Below are 27,112 nucleotides of genomic sequence, written 5' to 3' on the forward strand. Positions count from 1 at the left end.
TACCTTGTCCTTGTGTCCATAAAGCACAGAGACATACAAGTATATAGGGCATCATGAGGGGTCATGATTGAGGCTTTCTGGGGGACCTCAGCAGCCGAGTACCCAGACTTCAAGGAGATGGAGTAATATTTATGATCTGATGAGATTCATGTACACAGTAACTATAAATATAGGTCATGTTTATAAAGTTCTCAAAGAAGGATGCATTTAAAATATTTATTGACTGGAACAAGAATAGTGGGGGGCATGCAAGCAGGAGAAGTTCTGCAAGAGTGTCAGCAGCCAGCACACTGAAGATGGCAGTGGTGACTTACTCTCTACCTCCTTCCTGTCTCCCATGAATGCCGACAGAACTTAGAATCACTATAGCCTAGAAGGAGTGGATAGCAGAAGTATTGAGTGTACCTGTGCCAAAGTCATTTGACGTTTATGCTAAATAAAAGAGCATTTTTCTTCTTTCTAGTCAGTTTTGGAGAAAGTTATAAAATTACATGAACATTCTCAAGAAGACAGCATTATGTAGACAAAGTTAAAAAAAAATGGGGCACCACAGGGCTGTATTGTGAATCTTGGCTCTACTGTTTTATTAGAGTCTGTGAAATTGGGCAATTTCTTTGATTAGTATTTTGGGGAAGGGAAAATAAGGGAAATAAGGGAAAATAGATTGATAAGTTATAAAAAAAAAAAGTATCCCCCATTCTTCTCTTCCAGTCTTTTCTCCCCTCTCTGAGCACATGGGCATGACGATAAATCTAATCATCCAAATGAAATGAACAATTGTCTGTAAAAAAAAAAAAATTACCAAGTTTTTCTTCAGAAAACAATTTAGGAGTTTTCTAACTTTTTCACTGGCTGACTTAGATGCAGTGCATTCCTGCTCTCCTTCCGTACTTGATTCTCCTCCATACCTTCTTACCTCCATTTTATACTTACCTCCTAATATCCTGTGTATGTATATAACTTGTCTGTTCATTTTTGTTATTATATGACTTTACCCAAACTAGATTAAATTTCCATGAGAATAAATTTTTAAAATTTTGTTGTTTTTGGGGGGGGGGAGTGGTGTTTCTGAATCGTCCTTTACAAGGTCTAAAATTCTCAGAATACTTCACCTGCTTCTAAATGCTTCAAGTAGGCTCATATTTCTTCCTTCTTGGTAATTCTCTCTCTCTCATTCTCTCTCTCTAAAAAAACACAAAAGCAACAACAACAAAACAAATTAAAATAAAAACAAATGCATACCACACCCCAAATATCTCAGATGACATTACCTCTGAACCTTGCTAGATAATTGGCTTATTAATTCAATTAAGATAATATTCATATAATTTGTATAGTGATGATATAAAGTAGTAATTATATAATTAATATATAAATAAAGTATACAAATAAAGTATAAAATTAACATAATAGTCTTATTCATTTAATTATTTTTTTGTATATGTTTGATATACTATTGTGTTGTATTCATTGGTATTATTAAACTTCTTGTACCGACACATTTCCACTTTTAATAACTACTGTCAATGACCCTAAATTAACCTTTGGGAACTTCAAGCCCTAAGGCAGGCAGATATTTTCTTGAGCAGTGGAAGTGAATGAATGTTACATTTGTGAATGGCAGTGATTTCCACACCCAGTGTGATACAAGAGCACTAAGGAGGGACAAATGGAATTCAGTTAATTAAGGCTTGTGGCAGGAAAGTCCTCATCTGATGCAGGCAGCCCCGAGGCTGCTAACTTTGTCCTATCAACAGACTAGCAGGGAGCCCTTCCTGAGGGGCTTTAAAAAGCATCTGAAGCCCACCTGGGTTGGTGGTTTACAAGTGAAAATGTGACAGGATGCACAGGAAGTTGGGAGTTGGAGTCAGAGATCTAAGCTTGAGTTATGATTCTGCCATATATGATCAGTGGGCATTTATGTCTTCATGAGTAGAATGGGACTAATCTCACCTCTTAGGATTTTTTTGTGAGGATTAAACTCTGGTTTAATGTGAAAATGTGAAAATGCCTAGCATCAGAACAAATGTTATGGTAGCTGATCAGAAACATTAGTCATATCTGGACCTCATCTTTTTAATTGCATTACTTTTCAAAGCTGTGAAGGCACAAGATCATGGCACTGCTAATGAACCTGGTGAAACCTTCATCTTCTTCATATTCCTACACAGGAATGACAGTTCTCAATTTACCAGAGTCCACACTCAGAATTGGGCTTCAAAAAGCTCACATGTCCATTGATCATGTAGATAAAGAAAAGGAATTAGCTTGTTTTTGTTGGTAAAGACAAGTATGAAAAGTGAGGTTTTTTTATGTCTAAACAAATATGCAGAAAATTACAGAGAAGAAAGTGAAGTTTGTGTATCTCAAGTTGAAGAATAGTAAAATGAGCCTTCATTTGCCACATTGATATTATTGAGAAGGAAATGGGATATGGATTTTTGATGATGGATATGAAAGGAGATTTCTAGGTAAATGGTGACAAACATGCAGAGCCAAAGGGTGAAAGCAGTGAAAGGATCTTGATCTGTACTCTTACTCAGTCACTGAGCTCCTGAAAAAACAGCATGTAAAATGAATCAATGACATGAAGGAAGAGCTCTGTGTTTAAAGGAAGAGCTTTAGGGGAGTTACATATAAAGCAAATATTCTTCTTTCACTTAGGTTGTTTGGCAAACATGGATTTTTTATATTAAATATGCTTTGAAAGCAGGGTAACCCTCTGTATACATAGAGAAGAAATAAGCACATGGAAATCAATAAATGTATTTTGGTGAGGATCTTGGATCCTATTGGCTCAAGATCCTATCCAAGGGGATCCAACAGCACATTAAAAGGATTATTCACCATGACCAGGTGGGATTTATTCCTGGGATGCAAGAGTGGTTCAACATCCGCAAATCAATCAATGTGATACAATACATTAATAAAAGAAAGAACAAGAACCATATGATGCTCTCAATAGATGCAGAAAAAGCATTTGACAAAGTACAGTATCCTTTCTTGATTAAAACTCTTCAAAGTATAGTGATAGAGGGAACATATCTCAATATCATAAAAGCCATCTATGAAAAGCCCACAGAAAATATCATACTCAATGGGGAAAAACTGAGAGCTTTTCCCTTAAGATCAGGAACACGACAGGGATGCCCACTCTCACCACTATTGTTCAACATAGAGCTAGAAGTCCTAGCCTCAGCAATCAGACAACAAAAAGAAATAAAATGCATTCAAACTGGCAAAGAAGTCAAACTCTCTCTCTTTGCAGATGACATGATACTTTATGTGGAAAACCCAAAAGACTCCACCCCAAAATTGCTAGAACTCATACAATTCAGCAATGTGGCAGGATACAAAATCAATGCACAGAAATCAGTTGCATTTCTAAACACTAACAATGAGACAGAAGAAAAAGAAATTAAGGAATAGATCCCATTTACAATTGCAACAAAAACCATGAGATACCTAGGAATAAACCTAACCAAAGAGGTAAAAGTTCTGTACACTAGAAACTACAGAACACTTATGAAAGAAATTGAGGAAGACACAAAGAAATGGAAAAACAGTCCATGCTCATGGATTGGAAGAATAAACATTGTTAAAATGTCTATGCTGCCCAGAGCAATCTACACATTCAATGCAATCCCTATCAAAATACCATCAGCATTTTTCACAGAGCTGGAACAAACAATCCTAAAATTTGTATGGAACCAGGAAAGACCCTGAATAGCCAGGGGAATGTTGAAAAAGAAAACCAAAGCTGGGGGCATCACAATGCCTGACTTCAAGCTATATTACAAAGCTGTGATCATCAAGACAGCATGATACTCGCACAAAAACAGACACATAGATCAATGGAACAGAATAGAGAGCCCAGAAATGGACCCTCAACTCTACGGTCAACTAACCTTCAACAAAGCAGAAAGAATATTCAATGGAAAAAAGAGTCTCTTCAACAAATGGTGCTGGGAATATTGGACATCCACATGCAGAAGAATTAAACTGGACCATTCTCTCACACTATACACAAAGATAAACTCAAAATGGATGAAAGACCTAAATATGAGACAGGAATCCATCAAAATCCTAGAGGAGGAGACAGACAGCAAACTCTTCAACCTTGGACACAGCAACTTCTTGCTGTCTCTAAAGGTAAGGGAAACCAAAGCAAAAAAAATGAACTATTGGGTTCATCAAGATAAAAAGCTTCTGCACAGCAAAGGAAACAACAAAACTAAAGGCAACCTATGGAATGGGAGAAGATATTTGCAAATGACATTATAGATAAAGGGCTGGTATCCAAGATCTATAAAGAACTTCTCAAACTCAACACCCCAAAAAACAAATAATCCAGTCAAGAAATGGGAGAAGACATGAACAGACACTTCTCCAAAAAAGATATACAAATGGCTAACAAACACATGAAAAAAATGCTCCACATCACTTGCCACAGGGAAATACAAGTCAAAACCACAATGAGATACAACCTTATACCAGTTAGAATGGCTAAAATTAACAAGACAGGGAACAACAAATGTTGGTGAGGATATGGAGAAAGGGGAACCCTCTTACACTGTTGGTGGAAATGCAAGCTTGTACAGCCACTCTGGAAAACAGTATGGAGTTTCCTCAAGATGTTAAAAATAGAGCTACCCTACAACATAGCAATTACACTGCTGGGTATTTACTCTAAAGATACCGGTGTAGTGAAAAGAAGGGGCACTTGCACCCCAATGTTCATTTTTTTTTAGGGTTTTATTTATCTATTTGACAGAGAGAGAGAGACAGTGAGAGAGGGAACACAAGCAGAGGGAGTGGGAGAGAGAGAAGCAGGCTCCAGCTGAGCAAGGAGCCTGATGCAGGGCTCGCTCCCAGAACCCTGGGATCATGACCTGAGCTGAAGGCAGATGCTTAACGACTGAGCCACCCAGGTGCCCCTGTTGCACATGTTCTATGTAAACTTATACTATATCTGATAAGTGACACTCATACCTTTGGGCATGTCTTCCCTCTGCTGGAACTAAATTCACATGTAGGTATTTACTGACCAGCCGAATACCACAATTAGTACTGCCAAATCTCAATTTTACTTGTTTTTTTTTTTTTATTTGGTTAGACAATTGTGATAGCACATTCAGATAAAAATATTAAGGAAAAATTCATGTATAATCTTGTCACTCTATTATGATGACCTCTTTTTAAATTTGTTTTATTTTCACATCCTTTCCCATTCCTTTCCAATTTTATATAAAGACAATGATTAGGATATTTTTCAACCATAGGACTCTCCTCACTCTGCTGGTAATTCAGAGAGGCCTTTGGGGGAAAGTGTAGCAGGATTCAACACACAGTGATGGAGGCAATTTGAGCTAACAGTGCAGATAAATAGAATTGAATTCTACTGAAACATCTTTCTGTTTTAATAATTTTCAAAAATACATGGAAGATTTATTGTATTTCTTCCAATAATAGCACTTATTCATGAGAGTTTTGTGTTCATATGCATCAGGTGTTTGCTTTGTTTTGTATTTTTTTTTTTTTTACCATTTACTCTGTTTACTTTTTTATTCTTAGGACTACCCAAATACTTTGTCCATACTCACACATTCTCATTTTATTCTTGATTTTTATAGTGATAGTACATAGGTAAAATAAAGCCCCTTAAGGTAGTCCAGGACATATTGCATCTTGCAATACCTAATCATTTTTCACTTCCCCTACAAATTCCTAATATCATTAAACTCAGTTAAGAGTCCCCAGTAAATTGTACCTTACTCTATATTTTTGAAAATTAAATATTTGAAGAGCTAGCTCCTAAAAAAAAACAGTGACAGATTATAGAACACGAATAGATGTTGGTGTTATTTTTGCAAAAAGATGATCAATAACAATGAGAAAGAGTGGCCAAGAGACAGGACTCTGGAATCTGAGGAACTTTTCCAGAAACAAAGGAAGAGCCTCATCAAGAAATGTATATATTAACTTGAGAAAAAAGCCCACTGTGTTTGACTATGCATCCCTATTCATACAAATGTTTTAGGTTATTCCCCCCCAAAATGTATGTATTTATTTATAATACATGTACAATCGTACTAATATACTATGTATCATAGAATATACACAAAGCAGAAATTAAATGTAAGTTAATGTAAATACCATCCTAATAATCTCATTGTGCACCCTACTGGATCACCTTTACTCTTGGGAGCTGGCACCCCACTTGAAAGACCACTGAACATAGGCAATTGAATGCGGTAGGAACTTTCCAGCTAATGGCAGCTTCTCTCGGTCTTCACTGTGTTTCAACTCCAGATGCTGCCTGGCTGCACCGAATACAAAACCACTGCGGTCTGCTCCTGTAACAGTGGCCTGAAAGTGACCACCCCAAGCGGCCAGTCAGTCTGACACTGGAGACAGGGAGGCGTCATGTCAGTTTTAAAGGACTGGAAGGGGATAAATGCCAGAGTCCCAACCAGCTCCTGCCAAGTTCAGAATATGCCAAGCTTTCTGTAGGGCCTTTGAACAGTTTGAATGAGTATCCACCCTGCCAACAGCAATACAAAAATTGCCGCTCTCAGAAGCAACACTTTGATATTTGCACAAGGCATTCTCTCTTCCAGGAAGGCATTTCCACTTGATCTTCTGCCAGTCATTGGCAAGCTTATGATTGCCTATACATACACCTGGGTCCATGTTACTTGGTTGTTTCCCACCATGGGTTCCTCACATGGAATTTGCCCTCTTTTCGAACTATAGAAATGATCCCTGAAAGTATAGTCTTGCCCACTTTTCTCTTGGAGAGAATGTGTGTGTCAGTCCATATGTGCCCACATACATTCATGCTGTTCAAGGAAAACTGCCTGAGTTTCAGTTGATACCCAGAGGAGGAAATAAACAATTAGGTTTTTATTTTAAACAAACGGACAGCCTACATAATTGGCAATAGAATAATTGAATTCCCCTTTATAAAATAAACGTAGACACCAAGTTATTGACAAGGCATCACATTCTTGATTTTAGGACAGCGTCATGGTTAGTCCTTTGTTTTATCCTTTTCAGTAATTTGTGTGGTAGATGATAGGTCAGCTGAGCTGAAAACATCCAATAGCAGAACCAAAGACCAGCCGCTTAGATGGTTTGGTTCCTGTGTATGAATACTCTTAAAGAGAAAGAACAATCCAGATCATAAATCTGGACCATAAATGGCCTTTATTTACATCTGAATATGAAGAATAATCATTTCTTGGCTTAATTAAGTACCTGCAATTATTATCAAGTTTCAGCGAAGTGCAACTTAACTTCCTAATATGAAATTTGTATAATAAAAATTAAGTATGCTACTGAAACATATTGCCATTTTATAGCAATCATTGCTTGTTTTCTATCTCAATAGAACATTTCAAGAAATTATTATTATTGACAATTCTAAATTTTAATAGAATTTTAGTTAATAAATACTTGAATTTTTTCTTGACAAAAGCCATTAGCAAATTTTCACCTTTTTCCAAATTACAGATTTAATCAGAGCATCTTCCAAGGCTAAGTAAAGGAATTCAAAACAATTTTTTAAGTTAAAAAATATAGATTTGACTCACTGTGTTGGCACATAAGCATATTCTGGATAGCTAGTTTAGTATCCTGGCATATACAAAAATGTATTATGTACTATTTAGTATGAGTACCGTATGTGTGTTTAAATCTACAATGTTCGTGTTGCAGATCTGTGAGGTTTAATTGTCATACATATTCACACCGCTTGTCCTACTCACAAACACTAAGAGTTAAGATATATAAAGGTACTTATATATGTGTCACCCAATCCCTTTGGAGACTAAGAAACTGTTAAAAAAGAATAAAAACTACTTTATAGAACCTTTGAGTTTAAACAGGACTTAAGCACCATCTATTCCAATCCATTTATTTAATGGTTGAAGAACTTGAGCCTTGTTCCAATGACTCACAGCTAGTCAATGGCCAAGACAAGACCAGGAGACAGAAGGTCTGACTCGTTCCAATTCTCTTTAGTCTTTAACAAAAAATGGGCCTAACCATGGCTTCATCCAAGTAAACAACAAAGAAGGAAATTTTGAAGTTTAATAAAGTTTTAAAAAGCTAAGATTTCCTTGGTATAGTTAATTCACCATTAATGTATATTCAAGAAGCTATACAGCAGTTTATTATACTGATAATATTGTTCCTTATTGGGCTTATATTTATTCTAATAGTAGATGTTCAAACTCATTGTACATTCCCAGTCATGTACCTCCTATTGCCACCAGACTATCTAAATTATATGAACTACATACAGTATAAGTCTGACCTCTTATTCCTGTGATGAAAATTTTTTAGTGGACTTCCATTTTCCACACAGGTCAAGGACTGAGCTCCTTTACATAACCCTGTCCATATTTTCAGCCTCATCACTTGCACTGTTTGCCTCAGTCTTTATCTTCCAGCAACACAGCTGTTTGTGGCTCCCATACATCTCATACTGCTTATCAATCAGTGCATTTGTTCCTGCTCTCCCCCTGCCCACCCCCACCTGAAACATCCTCCTCACCACCACCTCAGCCCCACTTCACTCTTGACTCATTATCCCTCACCCTTGGCCCTGCTCCAACAACTGGATCATGCTTGAGGCTCAGCTTGTATCTCTTTCTGCATATTTAATCACTGCTTTTAGACAGATCATTATAATACATTGTGTTATATGTCTATTTCACCTAATTCACTATGAGTTCCTTGAGGGAAGGACAATTTTACAGCAAGCACAGGGTCTAACATTTCATAAGAACTCAGTATAAGCTCAACAAATGTTACTGGGATGATTAAATGATTAATCATTAAATGAGTTAGTATGTGTAAAGTTCACAGAGCAGTACTTGACATACAGAACATGAAGAATGCCAAGAAATAAAGGTGAATAAACTTTAAGATCTGCCACAATCCTGTGTTCTTCTGACTGGTGAACATCATGCTTCAATACAAGTCAGATGGTAGGTGGATGATCACTAGAATTTGCCAGAGGAAGTGGAAAAAAATTTGATTTGGGAAAATTCTATGCAGCATCTTTAAGAGTGGGTGTATTTTATATTGGCTCTGCAGAGAATAAGAAAAACGAACTACAGAAAAATCAGACAGCCTTACCAAATAGTTTCATGAAGCTCTTTCAGTATACAAAGAATACTGCTAGGTGGATCTCCTTCCTAACTCTTTGGCATTCATATTTGCCTTTAGTTTATGACTTAGATTTTATGCCTGATTTATCCACTAGGGGTCAAACATTTTTTTCTTTCCCCTGGAACACAATTTTTATTTATTTATTTTTTGTTATGTTAATCACCATACATTACATCATTAGTTTTTGATGTAGTGTTCCATGATTCATTGTGCATAACACCCAGTGCTCCATGCAGAACGTGCCCTCTTTAATACCCATCATGAGGCTAACCCATCTCCCACCCCCCTCCCCTCTAGAAACCTCAGTTTGTTTTTCAGAGTCCATCGTCTCTCATGGTTCGTCTCCCCCTCCAATTCCCCCCCCATTCTTACCCCCCTACTATCTTCTTCTTTTTCTTTTTCTTAACATATATTGCATTATTTGTTTCAGAGGTACAGATCTGTGATTCAACAGCCTTGCACAATTCACAGTGCTCACCATAGCACATACCCTCCCCAGTGTCTATCAACCAGGCACCCAATCCCTCCCAACCCCACCACTCCAGCAACCCTCAGTTTGTTTCCTGAGATTAAGAATTCCTCATATCAGTGAGGTCATATGATACATGTCTTTCTCTGACTGACTTATTCCACTCAGCATAACACCTTTCAGTTCCATCCACGTCGTTGCAAATGGCAAGATCTCATTCCTTTTGATGGCTACATAATATTCCATTGTCTATATATACCACATCTTCTTTATCCATTCATCTGTTGTTGGACATCTTGGCTCTTTCCACAGTTTGGCTATTGTGGACATTGCTACTATAAATGTCAGGGTGCACGTACCCCTTCAGATCCCTACATTTATATCTTTGGGGTAAATACCCAGTAGTACAATTGCTGGGTCATATGGTAGCTCTATTTTCAACTTTTTGAGGAACCTCCATACTGTTTTCCGGAGTGGTTGCACCAGCTTGCATTCCCACCAACAGTATAGGAGGGTTCCCCTTTCTCTGCATCCCTGCCAACATCTGTCGTTTCCTGACTTGTTAATTTTAGCCATTCTGACTGGTGTGATGTGGTATCTCATTGAGGTTTTGATTGGGATTTCCCTGATGCCAAGCGATATTGAGCACTTTTTCATGTGTCTGTTGGATGTCTTCTTTGGAAAAATGTCTGTTCATGTCTTCTGCCCATTTCTTGATTGGATTCTTTGTTCTTTGGGTGTTGAGTTTGATAAGTTCTTTCTAGATTTTGGATACCAGCCCTTTATCTGATATGTCATTTGCAAATATCTTCTCCCATTCTGTCGGTTGTCTTTTGGTTTTGTTGACTGTTTCCTTTGCTTTGCAAAAGCTTTTTATCTTGATGAAGTCCCAATAGTTCATTTTTGCCCTTGCTTCCCTTGCCTTTGGTGATGTTTCTAGGAAGAAGTTGCTGTGACTGAGGTTGAAGAGGTTGCTGCCTGTGTTCTCCTTTAGGATTTGGATGGACTCCTGTCTCACATTGAGGTCTTTCAACCATTTGGAGTCTATTTTTGTGTGTGGTGTAAGGAAATGGTCCAATTTCATTCTTCTGCATGTGGCTATCCAATTTTCCCAACACCATTTGTTGAAGAGACTGTCTTTATTCCATTGGACATTCTTTCCTGCTTTGTCAAAGATGAGTTGACCAGAGAGTTAAGGGTCCATTTCTGGGCTCTCTATTCTGTTCCATTGATCTATGTGTCTGTTTTTCTGCCAGTACCATACTGTCTTGATGATGACAGCTTTGTAATAAAGCTGGAAGTCTGGAATTGTGATGCCACCAGCTTTGCTTTTCTTTTTCAACATTCCTCTGGCTATTCAGGGTCTTTTCTGGTTCCATACAAATTTTAGGATTATTTGTTCCATTTCTTTGAAAAAAGTGGATGGTATTTTGATAGGGATTGCATTGAATGTGTAGATTGCTCTAGGTAGCATTGATATCTTCACAATATTTGTTCTTCCAATCCATAAGCATGGAACGTTTTTCCATTTCTTTGTGTCTTCCTCAATTTCTTTCATGAGTAGTTTATAGTTTTCTGAGTACAGATCCTTTGTCTCTTTGGTTAGATTTATTCCTAGGTATCTTATGGTTTTGGGTGCAATTGTAAGTGGGATTGACTCCTTAATTTCTCTTTCTTCTGTCTTGTTGTTGGTGTATAGAAATGCCACTGATTTCTGTGCATTGATTTTATATCCTGCCACTTTACTGAATTCCTGTATGAGTTCTAGTAGTTTTGGGGTGGAGTCTTTGGGGTTTTCCACATAAAGTATCATATCATCTGCAAAGAGTGAGAGTTTGACTTCTTCTTTGCCGATTTGGATGCCTTTGATTTCTTTTTGTTGTCTGATTGCTGTAGCTTGGATGTCTAATACTATGTTGAATAGTGGTGATAGTGGACATTCCTGCTGCGTTCCTGACCTTAGGGGGAAAGGTCTCAGTTTTTCCCCATTGAGAATGATATTCGCTGTGGGTTTTCATAGATGGCTTTTATGATATTGAGGTATGTACTCTCTATCCCTATACTCTGAAGAGATTTGATCAAGAAAGGATGCTGTACTTTGTCAAATGCTTTTTCTGCATCTATTGAGAGGATCATAGGATTCTTGTTCTTTCTTTTATTAATCTATTGTATCACATTGATTGATTTGCAGATGTTGAACCAACCTTGCAGCCCAGGGATAAATCTCACTTGGTCGTGGTGAATAATCCTTTTAATGTACTGTTGGATCCTATTGGCTAGTATTTTGGTGAGAATTTTTGCATCCATGTTCATCAAGGATATTGGTCTGTAATTCTCCTTTTTGATGGGGTCTTTGTTTGGTTTGGGGATCAAGGTAATGGTGGCCTCATAAAACGAGTTTGGAAGTTTTCCTTCCATTTCTATTTTTTGGAACAGTTTCAGAAGAATAGGTATTAATTCTTCTTGAAATGTTTGGTAGAATTCCCCTGGGAAGCCATCTGGCCCTGGGCTTTTGTTTCTTGGGAGATTTTTGATGACTGCTTCAATTTCCTTAGTGGTTATAGGTCTGTTCAGGTTTTCTATTTCTTCCTGGTTCAGTTTTGGTAGTTGATACATCTCTAGGAATGCATCCATTTCTTCTAGGTTATCTAATTTGCTGGCATAAAGTTGCTCATAATATGTTCTTTTTTTTTTTCTTTTAAGATTTTATTTATTTATTTGAGACAGAGAGAATGAGAGAGGGAGAGCACATGAGAGGTGGGAGGGTCAGAGGGAGAAGCAGGCTCCCCGCCGAGCAGGGAGCCTGATGTGGGACTCAATCCCGGGACTCCAGGATCATGACCTGAGCCGAAGGGAGTCACCCAGGTGCCCGCTCATAATATGTTCTTATAATTGTTTGTATTTCTTTGGTGTCGGTTGTGATCTCTCCTCTTTCATTCATGATTTTTTTGATTTGGGTCATTTCTCTTTTCTTTTTCATAAGTCTGGCCAGGGGTTTATCAATCTTGTTAATTCTTTCAAAGAACCAGCTCCTAGTTTTGTCGATCTGTTCTACTCTTTTTTTGGTGTCTATTTCATGGATTTCTGCTCTGATCTTTATTATTTCTTTTCTCCTGCTGGGTTTGGCTTTATTTGCTGTTTTTTCTCCAGCTCCTTTAGGTGTAGGGTTAGGTTGTGTACTTGAGACCTTTCTTGTTTCTTGAGAAAGGCTTGCATTGCTATATACGTTCCTCTTAGGACTGCCTTTGTCGCATCCCAAAGATTTTGAACAGTTGTGTTTTCATTTTCATTGGTTTCCATGAATTTTTTAATTCTTCTTTAATTTCCTGGTTGACCCATTCATTCTTCAGTAGGATGCTCTTTAGCCTCCATGTATTTGAGTTCTTTCCAACTTTCCTCTTGTGATTGAGTTCTAGTTTCAAAGCATTGTGGTCTGAAAATAGGCAGGGAATGATCCCAATCTTTTGGTACTGGTTGAGACCTGATTTATGAACTAGGATGTGATCGATTCTGGAGGATGTTCCATGGGCACTAGAGAAGAATGTGTATTCTGTTGCTTTGGGATGGAATGTTCTGAATATGTCTGTGAAGTCCATTTGGTCCAGTGTGTCATTTAAAGTCTTTATTTCCTTGTTGATCTTTTGCTTAGACGATCTGTCCATTTCAGTGAGGAGGGTGTTTAAGTCCCCCACTATTATTGTATTGTTGTCGATGTGTTTCTTTGCTTTTGTTATTAATTGCCTTATATAATTGGCTGCTCCCATGGTAGGGTCATAGATATTTATAATTGTTAGATCTTCTTGTTGGGTAGACCCTTTAAGTAGGATATAGTGACCTTCCTCATCTCTTATTACAGTCTTTGGTTTAAAATCTAATTTGTCTCGGGGTGCCTGGGTGGCTCAGATGGTTAAGCGTCTGCCTTCAGCTTAGGTCATGATCCCAGGGTCCTGGGATCGAGCCCCGCATCGGGCTCCCTGCTCCGCAGGAAGCCTGCTTCTCCCTCCTCCACTCCCCCTGCTTGTGTTCCCTATCTTGCTGTGTCTCTCTCTGTCATATAAAAAAATAATAAAAAAAGGTAAAAAAAATAAAAAATAAATAAAATCTAATTTGTCTCATATAAGGATTGCCACCCCAGACTTGCTTTTGCTGTCCATTAGCATGGTAAATGGTTTTCCACCCCCTCACTTTCAATCTGGGTGTGTCTTTGGGTCTAAAATGAGTCTCTTGCAGACAGCATATCGATGGGTCTTGTTTTTTAATCCACTCTGATAGCCTGTGTCTTTTGATTGGGGCATTTAGTCCATTTACATTCAGGCTAACTATTGAAAGATATGAATTTAGTGCCATTGTATTGCCTGTAAGGTGACTGTTACTGTATATTGTCTGTGTTCCTTTCTGGTCTATGTTGCTTTTAGGCTCTCTCTTTGCATAGAGGACCCCTTTCAATATTTCTTATAGGCCCAGTTTCATGTTTGCAAATTCCTTTAGTTTTTGTTTGTCCTGGAAGCTTTTTATCTCTCCTTCTATTTTCAATGACAGCCTAGCTGGATATCGTATTCTTGGCTGCATATTTTTCTCATTTAGTGCTCTGAATATATCCTGCCAGTTCTTTCTGGCCTTCCAGGTCTCTGTGGATAGGTCTGTTGCCAATCTAATGTTTCTACTGTTGTAGGTTACATATCTCTTCTCCTGAGCTGCTTTCAGGATTTTCTCTTTGTCTCTGAGACTCGTAAGTTTTACTATTAGATGTCGGGGTGTTGACCTATTTGTATTGATTTTGAGAGGGGTTCTCTGTGCCTCCTGGATTTTGATGCCTGTTTCCTTCCCCAAATTAGGGAAGTTCTCTGCTATAATTTGCTCCATTATACCTTCTGCCCCTCTCTCTCTTTCTTCTTCTTCTGGGATCCCAGTTATTCTAATGTTGTTTCGTCTTATGGTATCGCTTATCTCTCGAATTCTGCCCTCGTGATCCAGTAGTTGTTTATCTCTCTTTATTTTCCATCATTTGGTCTTCTATATCACTTTCTTTATTTTCCATCATTTGGTCTTCTATATCACTCATTCTCTCTTCTGCCTTATTTATCCTAGCAGTTCTTTATTTTCCTTCATTTGGTCTTCTATATCACTCATTCTCTCTTCTGCCTTATTTATCCTAGCAGTTAATGCCCCCATTTTTGAGTGCACCTCATTATTGGCCTTTTTGATTTCGACTTGGTTAGATTTTAGTTCTTTTATTTCTCCAGAAAGGGTTTCTCTAATAACTTCCATGCTTTTTTCAAGCCCAGCTAGTATCTTTAAAGTGATGATTCTGAACTCTAGATCCGACATCGTACTAATGTCCATATTGAGTAGGTCCCTGGCAGTCGGTACTGCCTCTTGTTCTTTTTGTTGAGGTGATTTTTTTTTTAAGTGTTCCATGATTCATTGTTTGTGCATAACACCCAGTGCTCCATGCAGAATGTACCCTCTTCAATACCTCTTCAATACCACCAGGCTAACCCATCCTCCCACCCCCCTCCCCTCTAGAACCCTCAGTTTGTTTTTCAGAGTCCATCATTTTCAGAACCCATCAGGGTTCATCTACCCCTCCGATTTCCCCCGCTTCTGTTGAGGTGATTTTTTCTGTCTTGTCATTTTGTCTGGAGGAGAATAGATGAATGAGAGAACAAAATGCTAAGAGGGTAACAACGTCCCCAGAAAATATACTCTAAACAAATCAGAAAAGACCTGAAGCCCAGGGAAAAGAAATGGAAAGAAAGAAAAAGATATATACAAAAAAAGAAAAAGAAAAAGATAAAAACAAACAAGAACAGAACAAAACAAAACAAAACAAAAACAGAATATGATCAAATATGATCAGGCTGGGGCATAGATCAGTGCCACACACTAGATTTTCAGTGTATTTTGGTCTGTTAGAAGAAAGTGCCTCCCAAAATTTTAAAGAAAGAAAAACTTATATATATATATATTTTGGTCTGTCAGAATAAACTGTATCCCAAAATTTTAAAGAGAGAACATCTTATATATATATATATATATATATGTACCAAATATAAGGGTAGCTACTATGAAGGGATAGAATATGACTCTGAAAATGAAAAATAAAAATGTTTTTTAAAAAAGGGATTGGACTAAAGAATCATGGTAAAAAAGCCATGGGTTCTATGTGCAGTATTCCCGTACCGCTGGCTGGAGTTCTGCCGTTCTCATTGATCAGCAAACTTGGTCTTGACTGGCTGTTCTCGCTGATCTTTTGGGGGAGGGGCCTGTTGCCGTGGTTCCCAAATGTCTTTGCCAGAGGTGGAATTACCCCGCCCTTGCCCGGTCTGGGCTAAGTAATCTGCTCGGGTTTGCTCTCAGGAGCTTTTGTTCCCTGTAAGCTTTCCATACAGCTTTGGAGGCGGAGAGTGAAAATGGCGGCCTCCCAATCTCCGCCCCAGAGGAGCCGAGAACTCGGGGCCCTGCTCCTCAGTGTGCCCCCAGAGAAAAGCAGTCAATCACTTCCATCTCCCTGGTCTCCGGCCTCAGTCTGTGCTCACCCAGCCTGTGACTGAGCATTTCTATCTCTGGCACCCGACCCCGTGTGGAGTCTCCAAACCCAGCAGATCCCTGTGGTGCGCTCCTGTGCCGCTCCTCCCGGGGAAGGAAGGGGCATCTCCCCAGATCTACTGCTTGTTGGGTCCCTGCTGGAGGAGCAGTGGCCCGACTGTGCCGTGGATCATGGTTTATGGCAACCCCAAGCTGAGAGCCCGCACCTGGGCTCTGCCTCTGCAGCCTGCTTCCCTGCTCCGTTACCTGGGAGCTCTGCCGTGCTCAGGCACCCCAGGTCTTTCTGTGACCCTGAGGGTCCTGAGACCACCCTGTCCCAAGAGGATTCCACCCCCCGCTTAGCCATTGGAGCGACGTCCCTCAGTGGAGCCGACTTCTAAAAGTTCCGATTTTGTGCTCCACGGCTCTACCACTTGCCAGAAGTGGTCAATGGAGGCCCCCTCCCCCGCCGTCTATCCTCCCGAATATCACCTCGGATTCACTTCTCCGCATGTCCTACCTTCCAGAAAGTGGTCGCTTTTCTGTTCAGAGAGTTGTTGCTATTCTTTCCTTCGATCTCCTGTTGAGTTTGTAGGTGTTCAGAATGGTTTGATCCCTATCCAGCTGAATTCCTGAGACTGGACGAAATCCACATCTCCTACTCCTCTGCCATCTTGCTCTGCCCCAGGGGTCAAACTTTTATATACAGTGTATTTCATCACAATAGTATTGCTGACCTAGGGGGAAAAAATTTTACTTCCTTCTTGGTTTGAGTAAAAACTCCTGTTTTCTGTGTGTGGAATGCATAGTCAACCAATCTCCTATCATAATTTGGGGAATAGGAATAAATCAAATTTTTTAAAGAGAATGGTTTTCCTCCTGTCTTATCTGCTTCATTCGTACCAGAAATGGATGACTGTAGCATTGGCAATTCAAAGACTATATGTTTGTGGAATGGTGTATTTAAGTTGCCACCTGAAAGCAGCCAGTGGACTCAATCCTTTCTAGGTCTAATTTAATTTCTTCTCTATTTTATTTTTGTTACATATCTATTGCATGCTATAAATTTGGTGCATTCATGAACCTTCATTTCCCCCTTAAGCTACATTAATTAATTTATTCCTGAATAATTAGAATTAATATTTGCATAGTCTTTTATAGCTGACAAAGTATTTTTACAAGCATTGTGCTATCTGATCTTGTAATACTCCACTGATTTGGATAAGGAACAATAATTTTATTACATTCATTTTATAGTTGAAGAAATTAAGGTTTCAGTGGTTAAGTGACTTGCTCAAGGTCACACAGACAGAATGCAACAGGTCTAAAATGAAAGTCCCCTTGGTGAAATAGGATCCCTGTGACCTTACTCTTTTGAAATTCACTTGCAATATCAGCTTATATTGATTTCCAAGATCCTTTAAGTCACCCCAAGAAATATTTTTCATATGTATTTGTCTTCATAAATTGATAGATTCTCAGAAAGAAGAGCTCAGGGGATAATCTAGTGTAATCTACAATCTCTGGGAAGGTAAATATTTGCAAACTTGTGAAAGTGAGTTCTTTTCTTCTTGAAGGTTTTAGGTGCTAAGCTCTTAATTAACATATTTTTATCACACTGATTATTGAAAAGTTATTCTTTGCATAAAACAAAAATTCACCCTGATTTGTCACTATTTTCTCATGCCTACACTTCTGATATAACAGAGAACTAAACATCAATCTTTTCTGTTTTGGAGAGGAAAAAAAATTCTTCCCCATTTTTTTTTTCTTTTTTCTTTTTTCCTTCTCATCTTCATGCCAGCTCTTATTCCAAATATTTGCTGGTAGCATTTCTCATCTCATTTCTGCATGACCACTGGGGCCTTCCCTGTGCCACATGTGGACTGCAACCATACACAACCTCTTATCAGGTCTTCCTGATGGCAGAAATCTTCTCTGTGTATCATAATCAAATTGCTTCAAACTAATGACATAGAGGAAAATGTGGAAATACCCATGGAGTGGGGAGAAGGTGTATTATGTACAGAGAACAAAAGATAAGGACAGAAGACTTCTATTTGGAAACAATGCAAGTGTGAAGACAGTAGAGCAAATCTTCATTGTACAAAATAAGAACTACAAAGCCTGGGAGGGGAGAAGTGGAGGATACTTCCATTTGTAATACTCTATGTGAAATGATACAATATTACTAGAATTCTTACTTTGACAGTTTAAATGTGAATACTATAAATATTATAAATGTGAATACTATAACCAAAAAATGGAAAATTTATAGCTAAATGCCAACAAATGAGATAAAATAGAATCATAGGAAAATTAATCCAAAAGGAGGTAGGAAAAGAGAGAAATAGGGGAAAAAACAAATGAGATAAAAAGAAATCAAATGACATTATGTTACAATGAAAACCAACCATATCAATACACATTAACTGTAAATCAGCTAGAGATGCTGATTAAAAAGCAGAGGTTGTCCATCAATAGACAGATAAGGAAGCTGTGATATATATACTATTCCATTATATATAAAATGTATATATATTCCATTATATATTTTATATATTATATAAATGAATATATAATATGCATTCCATTATATATAATATATAATATGTATTAAATATATAATATATAATATACAAAATATATAATGGAATATTACACAGCCACAAAAAAGGATGAAATTGTGCTTTGTGACAACATGGAGGGACCTAGATGGTATTATGCTAAATGAAATAAGTCAGAGTGAGAAAGACAAATACCATATGATTTCACTCAAAAATGGAATTTAAAAAACAAATGAATAAACAAGCTAACAAAAGCAAAATCAGACCTATAAATACAGAGAATAAACTGAGGGCTGCTAGAGGGGAGAGGGGTGGGGGGATGGGCAAAATGGGTGAAAGTGAGTGGGAAATACATGCTTCCAGTTATGGAATGAATCAACCATGAGAATAAAAGGCACAGCATAAGAAATATAGTCAATGATACTGTAATTGTGTGGTATGGTGATAGATGGTAGCTACACTTATGATAACCATAGGATAATGTATACAGAAGTAAAATCACCATGTTGCATACCTGAAACTAATGTATCATTGTGTGCCAACTCTACACAAAGAGAAAAGTAAAATAAAATAAAAAGAAGCAGAGGTCATCAGATTGTATTAAAAAGCAAGATTCACCTATTTGCTTCCTATAAGAAATCCACTTTAAATGTAAAGACATGAATAGGTTAAAGTAAAAGGATGTATAAAGATTTACCTTATAAACTCTGCTCAGAAGAAAACTGGGGTGGCTATATTAACATAAGACAAAGTGGATTTCAGAGCAAAGAATATTACTAGGGATGAAAGTTCCATTTCATAGAAAGGGAGTCAAATTTTCAAGAGGATGTAAAAATCATAAATATTTATGCACCTGATAACAAACGTTCAAATTAAATGAAGAGCTTCAAAAGCTGGAAGAACTAAAAGTGAAAAGAGACAAATCCACAAGTATAGTCGGCGATTTCAACATCCCACTCTTAATAATTGATAGAACAAACAGATTGAAAATCAGTAAAGATATGGAAGACTTGAACAGCACTATCAGCTATTGATTTGATTGAAATCTATGGAACACTCTAGGGGCACCTGGGTGGCTCAGTCGGTTAAGCATCTGCCTTCAGCTCAGGTCATGATCCCATGGTCCTGGGATTGAGCCCCGTGTCAGGCTCCCTGCTCAGCGGGGAGTCTGCCTCTCCCTCTCCATCTGCTTCTCCCGCTATTTGTGCTCTCTTGCTCATGCTCTCTCTCAAATAAATAAAAGAAATCTAGAAATCTATGGAATACTCCAGGTGACAACAACAGATGATGCACTGCTTTCAAATGCACAAAGAAAAAGGCACACCATATTTTGATCCATAAAACAAATCTCAACAAATTTGCAAAAATTCATATATAATACAAAGTATGTACTATGACTACAAATGAATTAAATCAAATAGATAACAGAAAGATCTGTGGAAAATCCCAAATATTTGGAAAATAAATAATACAGAACAGAATATCCAAGGACTGTGGGACAACTACAAAAGGTATAACATAGATGCAATGGTAATATCAGGTTAAGAAAGAGAGAAAGGCACAGAATAATATTTGAAATAATAAAGACTAATAATAATTTCCCCAAATTAATGCTGAACATCAAATCACAGCTCTAGGAAGCAAACATCAAACAAGATAAATGCCAAAAAACTATACCAAGATATATCATCAAAGATAAAGAAAAAATCCTGGATCCAAATAAGAGCAAGTGTACCTTGTTTTATTGTGCTTTGTTCTATCGTGCTTCACAAATATTGCATTTTTTACAAATTGAAGGTTTGTGGCAACCCTGCATTGAGCAAGTCTATCAGCACCATTTTGTTAACAGCATTTCTCACTTCATGTCTCTATGTCACATTTTGGTAATTCTCACAATATTTCAAACTTCATTATTATTGTATTTGTTATGGTGTATGGTATGTATGGTATATAGTATATAATTTACAGTGATTGCTAATTGTGACTTGCTAAAAGCTCAGATGATGGCTAGAATTTTTTGCAAATAAATATTTTTAAATTAAAGTATGAGAATTGTTTTTAGACATAATAATATTGCACACTTGATAGACTGTAGTATAGTATAAACATAACTTTGATATGCACTGAGAAACAAAAAAAATTCATTTGACTCACTTTATTGCAATATTTGCTTTGTTGCAGTGGTCTGCAATCAAACCTGCAATATATCTGAGGTTTGCTGTATAAAAAGAATTATATAACACAACCAAATGCAATTTATCTCAGGTAATAAAACTTAAGGTGACAAACTCAAAGCTTTCCCACTAAGATAAGGTACAAGGCTATGATGTCCACCCTTTCTCAACACAGTACTGGAAATATTGGAAGTCCTTGCCAATGCAACAAAGCAAGACAAGGAAATAAAAGGTATATAAATTGGGAAAGAAAACATAAAACTATCTTTGTTTACAAATGTCATATTTCTTTAGATAATCTGAAAGAATCAACAAAAAAACTTCTGAAACTAATAAGCAATTATAATAAGGTTGCAGGATACAAGGTTAATATACAATAAGTCAATTACTTTATATACAAAATTAATAAGTAAGTTTGAAATTAAAAATCATAACATGTATTTAGCACCTCCAAAATGAAATACTTAGGTATAAATCAAGCAAATATATACAATATTTATATGAGAAAAACTACAAAATTCTGACAAACAAAATCAAAGGACTAAATAAATAAATAAATATTCCATGTTCACGTATAGTAAAACTCAATATTGTCAAGATGTCAATTCTTCCCAAATTGGTATATAAATTAAATGCAATTTTAAAATCCCAGCAAATTGTTTCATGGATATTGACAAACTGATTCTAAAGTTTATATGGAGAGGCAAAAGTTGCAGAATAGCCAACACAATATTGAAGAACAAAATTGGAGGACTGATACTACTCCACTTCAAGACCTAATATAAAGCAACACTAATCAAGACAGTGTGGCATTGGTGAAAAAAGAGACAGAGCAATGGGACAGAATAGAGTGTTCAGAAACAGATTCACATAAATATAGCCTACTGATCTTTAACAAAGGAGCAAAAGCAGTACAATGGAGCAAAGGTGATTTTTTTCAACAAATGGTACTGGAACAACTGGACATCCACATGCAAAAAAAGTGAATGTAGACAGAGAACTTACATCCTTCACAAAAATGGATCACAGACCTAATGTAAAATGCAAACCTATAAAACCCCCAGAAGGTAACATAGAGGAAAACCTAAATGATCTTGTATATGGTGATCCCCATTTTAGATACAACATGAAAAACACGATCCATGAAAGAAATAATTGGTAAGCTGGACTTCATTCAAATTAAAAACTTTGCTCTGTGAAACATATCAAGAGAATTAGAAGACAAGCCACAAACTGGGAAGCCACAAACTGGGAGAAAAGAAAAAACAAAACAACAACAACAAAAAAAACTCACAAAAAACAAGATGTGGCTGATAAAACAGTTATCCAAAATGTACAAGGAACTCTTAAAACTTGACAAAAATCTAATAACTCAACTATAAAGTGGGTCAAAGATCTGAATAGACACTTCATCAAAGAAGAAATAGAGATGGCAAATAATCATATGAAAAGATGCTCCATATCATTTGTCACGAGGGAAATGCAAATGATAACAACAATGAGATACCACTACATATCTATTAGAATGGCCAAAATCTGGGACACTGACACCACCAAATCCTGGCCAGAAAGCAGAGTAGCAGGAACTATCATTCATTGCTGGTGGGAATGCAAAACGGTAGAGCCACTTTGGAAGACAGTTTCACAGTTCCTTACAAAACTAAACATACTCTTACCATACGATCCAACAATTGCAGTACTTGATATATACCTAAAAGAGTTGAAAACTTTTGTCCACAAGAAAACCTGCACATGGATGTTTATAGCAGCTTTATTCATAGTTACCAAATCCTGGAAGCAACAAAGATGCCCTTCTCTAGGTGGATGGATAAACTGTGTAACATCCAAACAATAGATTATTCAGTGCTAAAAAGAAATGATCTACCTGTATGGCGATTAACATAACATAATAATAATTAAAAAAATGACCTATCAAGCCATGGAAAGACATGGAGGAAACTTGAAAGCACATTGCTAAGTAAAAGAAGCCAATCTGAAAGCCTACATAATGTATGATTCCAAGTACATGACATTCTGAAAAAGGCAAAACTATGGACACAATAAAAACATTAGTTTCCAGAAGTGGAGGGAGTGAAGTAGGGAGATGAATAGGAAGAACAGATGATTTTTAGGACAGTGAAAATACTCCATGTGATATTATAATGATGAATACATGTCATTATACATTTGTCCAAACCCATAGGAGGTACAACACCAAGAGTGGATTTTAAGGTAAACTATCAACTTTGGGTGATTATGATGTGGCAGTGTAGATTCAGCCTTCACAAAAATGGTACCCTTCTGGTGAGGGATGTTGATGATGGGAAAGGCTATGCATATGGGGGCACAGTATATGTGGGAAATCTCTGAACCTTCCTCTCAAATGTGTTGTAAACCTAAAACTGTTTGAAAAAAATAAAATCTTTAAAAAAGTCTCATACAGTATTAATTCGTTTGTGTAACACTTTCAAAACAAAAATTTTACGGAGTTTGAAAACAGATGAGTGATTTCCAGAGGCCAGAGATGGTAGGGGAGGTGAGTTGATATGTCTATAAAAGAGTAGTAGCACAAGGGAGATCTTTGTGGTGATGGACTAATTTTGTATTTTGGTTGTGGTGATGGCTACACAAACCTGCATGAGTTATAAAAAGACGGAACTACACATACTTATGGTACCAAATATTATATTGGTACCAATATATATCCGTAATTTGGATATTGTACTACAATTATGTAATCATTCCTTGGCGTAAACAGGCTGAAGGACACTCAAAAGATTTTCTGTAGTATCTTTGCAGCTTCCTATGAATCTATAATTATTCCAAAATAAAGTTTTAAAAAGATGCCAATTATTCTCAAATTGAAGTATAGATTTCATAGGATCCCATTAATCTTGGAGGTCTTTTTTACAGAAATTATCAAGCTGATTCTGAAATATATATGAAAGTTCATAGAATAGCCAATACAACTTTGGACAAAGTCAGATGACTTATACTACTTGATTTTAAGATTTATTATAAAGCTAGAGTTGTCAAAGTAGTATTGATGAAAAGATAGACAAATAGATCAATGAAACAGAGTCCAGAAATAAACCCATATATACATGGGCAATGGTTTTTTGACAAAATTGCAAAGGGAATTTAATGAAAAAGGTAGTCTTTTCTGTAAATGGTGCTGGCACAACTGATTATCTAAATGTAAAAAAAAAAAGGAACTTAGATCCAAATCCTTTAGCATATACAAAAATTAACTCAAAGTGGATTATAGACCTAAATGTAAAACTAAATCTATTAAATCTTCTGTTAGAAAACAAGAGAAGATCTTTGTGAACTTGAGTTAGGCAAATACTTCTCAGATATGACACCAATAACTAATTCATAAAAGAAAGCAATTGATAATTTGGACTTCATAAAAATGAGAAACTTTTATTCTGTGGAAGACATTGTTAAAAAAATTAAAAGACAAGGTACAATTGGAGAGAAAATATTTGCAAATGAAATATCTGATTGTGATTTTGTATTCAGAATACATAAAGAAATCTCAAAACCCAATAACAAGGAAAATAAAAAGCATGGAGGAAAGACCTACACAAAATTTCACCAAAAAAAATATATGGATGGCAAATAAACACATGAAAGATGTTCAATATCATTAGTCTCTTGGGACTTACAAATAGAAACCACAATGAGATCCCACATTTATGAGAATGGTTACAGTTTTTATTTTTTTATTTATTTTTTTATTATGTTAGTCACCATACAGTACATCCTTAGTTTTTGATGTGAAGAAGGGAATGGTTACAATTTTTAAAAGACTGTCCATAGCATGTGTCCATATGGAGAGGGAGCATGGGAACTTGGTTGGTGGAAGTCTAAAATGGTTTAAGCACTTTGGGGGAAGAAAATCTCCAGTTTCATCAAAAGTTAAACATATACCTACCATCTATTCCAGTCATTCCACTCTCAGGCACTTACCCAAGAGAAATAAGAACATATATCCAGAAACCACTTGTGCATGAATATATTCAGAGCAGCTTTACTTGTAATAACCTCAAACTGGAAAAGTACACCATGTCTTTCAACAGGTGAATGGATAAAATAATAGTGGTACATTCATGCAATGGAATACTCTTCAGCACTAAAAAAGAATGAACTACTGATACATGCAGTGGATGAGCTCAAGTAATCATGCTGAGTGAAAGTGAATAAGTGAAGCCAGACAAAAAATAGTACATGTAGTATGAGTCCATCTATATAAACATCTAGAAAATGCAAACAAATTCACAGTGACAGAAAATAGATCAGCATTCGCCTAAGTAGTCTAGGGTATGGGGTGGGGAGCTAGAAGGAGAAATCACACAGGGACACAAAAAAACTCAGGTGATTGATGGCAAATGAGTCATCTTATTCTGTTCATTGTCTTGCTTGTGGTGATGGTTTTGGGGGTTTATGTGTAAGTCAACATTTATCAAATTGTACGTTTTAAATATGTACAATTTATTGTATGTCAAGCATACCTCAATAAAGCTGTAAAAACGAAACAAAAAGGTTAAGTGGAGGCAAACAGACAAAAAGACAACAATAATAACAATGGTAGACACTGAAAGTGCCACTATGAGGTCCCCACACCTCCCCTATTGCCACCTTGTTCCCTCCTCTGAGGTGGAAGAAGGATCTCCTTTGCTCCACTTGTACTCTGGGACCCATGCCTTTGACCTTGGTCAGAATTTGCCTCCTTAGCCTTCCCTCTCTCTCCTATCACCAATCTTTTACTGTCCTTCCCACCAGAGCACAAATGGGCTTTTCTCATCTTATGTTTAAAAAAAAAAAAATGAAAAGTGTTTTTTAACTAAATATATCCCTCTAGGTACTGCCCCCGCACACACATACATGCACACACACACACATATGCCACATACAGTCTCCCAAATCTGATCACAACACTCTTTATAATTTCCCCAAACTTTGGGAACTTGAACATGACATGTCTGCCACACTAATAAACTAATGAACTAAGATAAAACTTAATATAAAATTCTTATTCTGTTAATACACCCTTGCTGTGGGTTTGGAGATCAGATAGACCTAGTTTTGAAATTCCACTCTGCTGCAGCCGGATAATGCAACTTGGAGTAGGTTATGTAACTCCCTTGAAAGTGTTTACTGCCTGTAAAATGCATTTAGGATACCTGTCTGATCTATTTCAGAAAGCCTAGGGAAAGATTAAGTGAATTGTGCTCCATATGTGCCAGCAACCTGCCAGGAATACACTGACTCCGTCAATATTCAGCTGCTACAATTCTGGCCTGCCTTGTCTCCAGAGACAGCAATCTTCCTCCAGTTTCTCTTGCCCCCTTTCTTCCAAGGGGTTAGTTTGTGTCAAGGTGCATGAATCAGCACAGCTCAGCACCTCACACAGATTGCTCACCTCATTTTCCTCCAATGCGCCAATCTCTCTTCAAGCCCAGTGAGCATTGCTAGGCAGCATGGCTCGCCCCCGACATCCACCCCGAGAATGCTTGCTGGGCACAAAGCATGGCAGCCCTGGCTTACTCAGAGCTTTTAAATAGCTCTCATTCTCAAAGCCTGACTTAATGTCTAATAGCTTCCTAAAACATTGATTTCCTTAGAGCAATTTAATCTCCACACACTTTTTAAAACCACCTTCCCTGCAGCCAATCAATACAGCAACAAAATGAAATATAAACAAACAAAAATAAAAGCCGTACTTCTATAGTACTTATGTGTATCTCACAGTAGGGCCACTATTTTGGTTTATGTTTCTGTTTCCCTGAATACTGTATAATCCTTGAGGGTAAGAACAGCTCTCTTTTGATTTGTGTAAAAGTACTTAATATAGTCCTCAATTTATATTTGTTCCATTAATTATGATGGTACCAACTGGAAGGTCATAGTTCCCCAAACTACCCACCTCACAGATTTCTTTACTTCTAGATTTCTCCTCTCTCTGGAATTCCTTTCCTTTTCATTTCTAATCCAGAAGGTAGAGGCTCTCAATTTAGATCACACCTCTTCCATGAGACTTTCTTGTATTGCTTCAGTTTAAACTATTCTCCCCCACCCCTGTCCTTCTATCGTACTAGAATGGGATTTACAAGACCCGTATGCCAATTACTAGCTGTGGGAACATGGGCAAGACATTTAATCTCTCTGAGCCTTGCTTATCTAGGACT

At 37.1% G+C, this 27,112-nt stretch overlaps 1 long non-coding RNA gene across 1 annotated transcript; it reads right to left on the bottom strand.

Moving 5' to 3' along the window:
- Positions 1 to 691: 691 nt before the first annotated feature.
- LOC118013730 lies at positions 692 to 26,437 on the bottom strand. The gene is made up of 3 exons (XR_004680106.1): positions 26,347 to 26,437; positions 1,113 to 1,184; positions 692 to 781 (listed from the first exon to the last, which is right to left on the bottom strand). It is a non-coding gene; the product is annotated as an uncharacterized LOC118013730 (long non-coding RNA).
- Between the last annotated feature and the right edge of the window lie 675 nt (positions 26,438 to 27,112).

This window comes from Mirounga leonina, unplaced genomic scaffold, assembly GCF_011800145.1.
Source record: "Mirounga leonina isolate KUSES-001 unplaced genomic scaffold, KU_Mleo_1.0 Mir_154, whole genome shotgun sequence".
Taxonomy (NCBI): domain Eukaryota; kingdom Metazoa; phylum Chordata; class Mammalia; order Carnivora; family Phocidae; genus Mirounga; species Mirounga leonina.